The sequence below is a fragment of the Vitis riparia genome, unplaced genomic scaffold, assembly GCF_004353265.1.
Source record: "Vitis riparia cultivar Riparia Gloire de Montpellier isolate 1030 unplaced genomic scaffold, EGFV_Vit.rip_1.0 scaffold473_pilon_pilon, whole genome shotgun sequence".
NCBI classification, from domain to species: domain Eukaryota; kingdom Viridiplantae; phylum Streptophyta; class Magnoliopsida; order Vitales; family Vitaceae; genus Vitis; species Vitis riparia.
In genome coordinates, this window is record NW_023269687.1 from 108,973 (window position 1) to 115,725 (window position 6,753).

Consider the following 6,753-nt stretch of genomic DNA (forward strand, 5'->3'; position numbering starts at 1 on the left):
GGAGTTTTGGAGTTCATTTGAAGATCAGACTTTCAGAAACTAAATGTGAGAATGAAAATTTTTAGAAATTAAATTTGAACAAGATTGGAAACTTGAAAACGATTTGAGAGTTCGGGATTTTAAATGAGGGGATGAGTAGATGAGTGAATAAGTAAAAGAAATGGAATAACAACGATGGTGAAATAATAAAGATTAGATAAATAATTGCGAAAAATGGATTTTTAGAGATTTGAAGATGTGAATTTAGAGTTTGAAAAATTAAGAATTTATTTGGAGATGAGATCTTTGGTATATGAATAACTGAATAAGTAAGTGGATGGGATAACATTAATAACGAGAATAATCATTAAACGACGATATTTGGGTGGTGGAGCTTTTGAGGTTGGAAATTAGACTTGGAGGTAAGGTTCTGATGAATTAAACTTTAACGATTAGAATAAATAGATAATATGAGATAATAATGCTACTTAATGGAAACAATATTTTAAACGAATAGAAAATGAGTAGTGGAATTTTTAAGATTGAAAATTACATTAGGACGTTGAATTTTTGAAGAATTGGACCTTAAATAAATAAATAGATAGGGGATAAGAATTTTGATTAACGAAAGTAACATTTTTGGCGAGTAATGGAATTTCTAAGATTGAAGGTTAAATTAGGACATAGGGTCTTTGAAGAAATCAGACTATAAATAATTAGATAAATATGGGACAAATAATTCTAATGGATGAAAATGAGATTTGAACTAATTATTTAGGGATTAAATTAAGGCATGGGATTTCCTTGAAAGATTTAGATTTTAAACAGCTAGATAAATATGGGATAAATAATTCTAATGGATGAAAATGAGATTTGAACTAATTATTGAAGAATTAAATTAAAATATAAGATTTCCTTGAAAGATTTAGATTTTAAATAGCTAGATGAATATGGGATAAATAATTCTAAGGGATGAAAATGAGACTTGAACTGATTATTGAGGAATTAAATTAAGATATGGGATTTCCTTGAAAGATTAGATTTTAAATAGCTAGATAAATATGAGATAAATAATTCTAATGGATGAAAATGAGATTTGAACTAATTATTGAAGAATTAAATTAAGACATAGGATTTCCTTGAGAGATTTAGAGTTTAAATAGTTAGATAAATATGAGATAAATAATTCTAATGGATGAAAATGAGATTTGAACTAATCATTGAATTTTTAGGATTGAAAAATTAAATTAAAATATGGAATGTTTGAAGGATTAGACTTTAAGTAACTAGATAAATGTGGGATTATAATTCTATTTGATGAAAATAAGATTGAAGCGAACTATTGAAAAATTAAATTGAGACATGGGATTTTTTGGAGGACTTAGACTTTAGATAACTAGGTAAGTATGGGATTATAATTCCGATTGATGGAAATAAGATCTAAACGAGCCATTGAAAAATTAAATTGAGACACGAGATTTTTGAAGGATTTAGACTTTAAAATAACTAGATATATATATGGGATAATGATTCTATTTGATGAAAATAAGATTTAAACGAACTATTTGAAAGATTAGATTAGGATATGGGATTTTTGAAGGATTAGAATTTTAACTTTAATAAATGAGATTTTTAAAAGATGATAAATAGATATATGCGAAATAATAATAATAATTAATAATCATAATGTTTAAGCTAGTGAAATTGAATAGTATAAATTTCGAGATAAAAATACAATTAATAATTTGTCTTTAAGTTGTCTTTAAGTTTGAGCTAACTAAATTAGTGAAGATAAAATAAGATAAAAAAAGTAAAATGAAAATGCATGAATAAGTTAATAATTTACTAAGATTAAAGATTTAAAACTTGTTAGGACATGAAGTAGCTAAATGGGCTCACTCATCATGGACTTGGGCCATGAGAGTGGCTAGCATAAGGAGCAATTAGGCCTTTCATCAGCAACCTTGGGCCTGGGCTCCAACTTAAGCCCAAAACCAAAGCCAACATAAGATTGGGCCTAATGCCCTAGCTCAAGCCCAAGCCTAAGACCTCCTTTTCTTCCAGCTTGCCTCTCCCTCCACGCCTGGCTTCAACACGATCACCATCTCCCCGCGGCGGCAGCGGCGACGCCACCACGTCAGAATAAACGCCAGAGAACGGTAGCCGACACGCGTCCTCTTCCCGGCGCGTCCACGTACTCCAGCGCCCTCTCAATCCCGATGGTGCAGAGCATGGGAACCGTGGTCTTCTGGCGGTCCAGGCCCACGACGCGTGTCGAGCTTCCCTTCTTTTCCAGTTGCATGGCGACGACGTTGAAGAGAATGTCGCAGTAGCAACTGGCATCGAAGGCGTACCCCATTGTTGGTCAGTCACTGACCGCACTAACCATACGCCGAGCCACGTCCCAATGGAGACCACAGGAAGAGTAGAACATGCCGCCGCCGACAAAGAAGAGGCAGACGGCAGAGATGGCGGAGGCGGCTTGCATGCTTGGATCCCATGCATGTAGAAATGAAACTAGGCGGGTGGGGAGTGGATGATGGAGTGTGGAGAGTGGTGGAATGACCATGGAGATAATATGGTGCATGATGGATGGGTTTGGTGAGGGAAACGGGTATTTGAAAGGTGGGTAAGGTGGGAGATAAATTGATGGGAAATGGGTACTGAGGGAGCTAGTAAGAGAATGGTGGTGAGGGGTGGCGGAAAGTGGAGGAAATGAAGGTGGCAAAGCATTGATGATGGGTATGGTGGAGGGACTACAGATACCTCATATGAAATCTCAAAACAGAGCCAAGAAGACATAGAAAACAAGCACAAAATAGGTGTGATCAAACTCAGATGTTAAAAGCAATACGTAAGGATCTCCTATGCTCACCTTCGGACACCAGAATAGGATCTCACAATACCCAAAAAAAATGACAAAATGGCATGAACACGAAAGCATCAACAACATATGGAAATGATACCTATGACAACCTCCTTCAAGATGTCTCACCGGCGTGTTTCCTCCTATCTCCGACTAGCTCTCCTCTCGTTTTTCCCCCCGAGCTCCCTTTTCCCCTCTCCTTTTTTTTTTTTCGATCCCCTGTTTCTATCTTCTTTTGCAAGCCACCCTTCCCTTTCCTATTCATCACATCAGCAAGCATGGGCTTGCAACCACCCTCCTTGCTGCTGCACGTCTCATGCAGACGACATCGAGCCTCCAGTTGGGGGTCCCCTACCCCTTCTAAAAATATAATGAAAAGTCAAGAAGAGAAAAAAAAAACAACCCCCGGGTCCTCTCCACCAAAGGGGGTCTACAAATATGCCCCTCTTCGATAGAGCTCATGAGTGTAAGGAATGTGAACACTGGAGTGAAAAGCAAGTGTGAGTAATGAGTGGGATGAAATGAGCTCTATCGAAGAACAAAGAAGACCCCTAAAAGGACACCCAGTGAAACACGGACTTACTCAAGTCAATAGACGAACATAAAGGCTCTAATCCTAAAAGAAAATGATGTCTCAAAATGACTTTGAAGCCACACTAAAGGATCCAGACTCTCTCTAAGACATCTCCATAAGTGACTCAAAAAACCATGTCAAAGATGAGTAATGGTCGAACCACTCTGGAGTACCATAAAGGAAGTGTCCCGAGAAGACTACCCTAAGAGAACTACATGAAAGTGCCAAGCATAGGGTGCCCAACAACACGACCAAAGTATGTGTCATAAACTCAAAGGACCATTCCAGGAGCAATGAAAAGAGAATTCTAGAAGAGTAATGACGGATAAGCGATAAGCACAGGGTAACGCGGTGAGGAAAATGAGGATAGATGCAAAGCCATGGAGGCAGGACGTATAATGTCAACGAATACGAATGCCAAGGGCTGTGACCCTGAATGATACAGTCGAGGAGAAATGACTTTGAACGTCAAAACACAGAAAGGTGGTGACTCAAGGTCTTCGAATGAATGTGTACAATGGCTCTAAATGTCGAACTAACGAAAAAGATGATGACTCAAAAGGCATGAATGGGTATGAAGAATAGCTTTGAACGCCAAACTAACAGAAAAAGATCTGGTAGTGGCACTAAGCGTCAAATAGGATAGTGGCTTTGAACGTCAAAATTAAAGAAAATAAATGACTCAAAAGGCCCGAAGGAGTGTGCCCAATAGCTCTGAATGCCAGAATGGAGGAAAATGGTGATGGATCGAACAAAAGATAGACATGAGGACTCTGAATGTCGAACTAAAACCGCGACTTGGAACACTAAATAATAATAATGATAATAATAATATAATAATAATAAACAGATAATGGCCCTGAACACAAAATGAAGGTATGGCTCCGAACGTCGAAAGGAACGATATACAGTGGCTCTGAACACCGAATTGAAAGTGGACAATGGCTCTGAACGCTAAACGAAGCAAAACATGGCTCCGAATGCCGGAATGAATGACGTAATGGCTCTAAACGTTGAAACTGAAAATGCTATGAGGATAACTCTGAACACTGATACTAATGAGTGATGGCTCTGAATGCCGAACAAAGATGCGATGGTGGCTCTGAACGCCAAAACAAAAAATGTGATCAGGATGGCTCTGAACACCGACACTGAGAAGGGATAACGATGGCTCCAAATGCCGAACGAAGATGGTGATTATAGCTCTGAACGTCAACCTGGGACCGCGACTCTGAACGTCAAACTAGGAAGTGATGATGGATCTAAACGCTGAAACCGAGAAAAGCGACAATGATGGCTCTGAACGTCAAACTGAAAAATGATCAACAACTCTGAACGCTAAAACAAAACAACGGCTCTGAATGCCAAACCAAAAGAAACATCGATGAATGCCAATCTGAAATAAAAGCTCTACATGCCTAATCGAACTGGTAACTAGGAATGTCATGCTGAGAAAGATGACTCTGAACATTGTAAACGAGAAGACATGGTGGCTCCGAACGCCAAGCTGAAAAGGGATAATGGCTCTGAACACCAAAATTGGAGAGATGGCTCTGAATGCTGAACGAGGGTGAACTACGGCTCTGAACGCCGAACGAAAAACTAACAATGGCTCTGAATGCCAAAACTGAGAAACGATGGTGGCTCTGAACGCCAAAACTGAAGAAGTGGCTCTGAACGCCAAGCTGGAAAGGGATAATGGCTCTGAACACCAAAACTGGAGAGATGGCTCTGAATGCCGAACGAGGGTGAACTACGGCTCTAAACGCCGAACAAAAAACTAACAATGGCTCTGAACGCTGAATGAAGAAACGGTGGTGGCTCTGAACGCCAAAAATGGAGAAGTGGCTCTGAACACCAAGCTGGAAAGGGATAATGGCTCTGAACACCAAAACTGGAGAGATGACTCTGAACGCCGAACAAGGGTGAACTTCGGCTCTGAATGCCGAACGAAAAACTAACAATGGCTCTAAACGCCAAAACTGAGAAACGATGGTGGCTCTGAACGCCAAAAATGGAGAAGTGGCTTTAAACGCCAAGCTGGAAAGGGATAATGGCTCTGAACACCAAAACTGGAGAGATGACTCTGAACGCCGAACGAGGGTGAACTACAGCTCTGAATGCCGAACGAAAAACTAACAATGGCTCTAAACGCCAAATGAAGAAATGATGGTGGCTCTGAACTCCAAAATTGGAGAAGTGGCTCTGAATGCCAAGTGGGAAAGGGATAATGGCTCTGAACACCAAAATTGGAGAGATGGCTCTGAACACCGAACGAAAGTAGGCAATGGCTCTGAACGCCATGTAGAAATGAAAACACGGCTCTGAACGCCGAACTGCACGGAAATGATGAGGGGGAAATATGCCCCAGTGTAGCATAACGCTGCAAATCTCGATTTCCTGGAAGGATCTAAAAGGGACTCCATGAGTCTCGAAAGATGCTCGGCTAGCTAGTCAGAATGATCAAGTCGACGGTGAGCATAGTCTCATGGCCTGCCCGAAGAAATCACGAGGTCTGTCGGAGTGTCGCAATAAGCCGAACTCCTCTAACTCATAATGCTCTGCCGGAAGAATTTATCGTCATCCCGAATGGACAATCCGATAGTCTCAGTGGGGTAGTCTGGTAAGAGACACACCATGATCTCAACATAACAATCTACCGAATAGTCCTGGACAATGAGGTGACCCATACCCGAACATCGTGCTTCACTGAAAGCTCATCTCAACGAAAATCATAGGAATAGCGATCAGTAAGGCAAATACAATATATCTCAGTTGAGGAATGGAAACTGTAAAGGATCTATGAGAGAACGATCGCCTCCACGGCTAAATGAGGGAAATATGCCCCAGTATGGCATCATATGTACCCGATCTACCCTAATAACTCAAGAGTAACTCCATGGGGACGTACAAAGGATCTAACATGTACTCCGCTAAAAGGGTGAAACGGGAATCCACGCTCCTGAGATAACCCCGTCCAAGAATCACGACTATATCAGAAAACGTGAATCGGGCTGAAAAACTTAAAAGAGGCTCCACGGAGTATCAGGACACAATGAAATCGAATCATCAACTCGATGTGTATCTCAAAACCGATGGTGATCATGCAAATCAGTGGGAGATCTAAAAATCTCAATCGAAATAGGGAACACACTCCGGTGTGGCACCCAAATGTGACAGGTCGGGAAATCAGATGAGCTCAAATCATCCATCATCGAATGCGCGATCCTTGTCATCTATGTCTGTAACTGAATCAGACCCATAGATCGAAGGGGCGTCTCCTAGAAGGAAAAGTATAATGACATCTAAGTGTCGAGAGGTGCAGACCTAATGG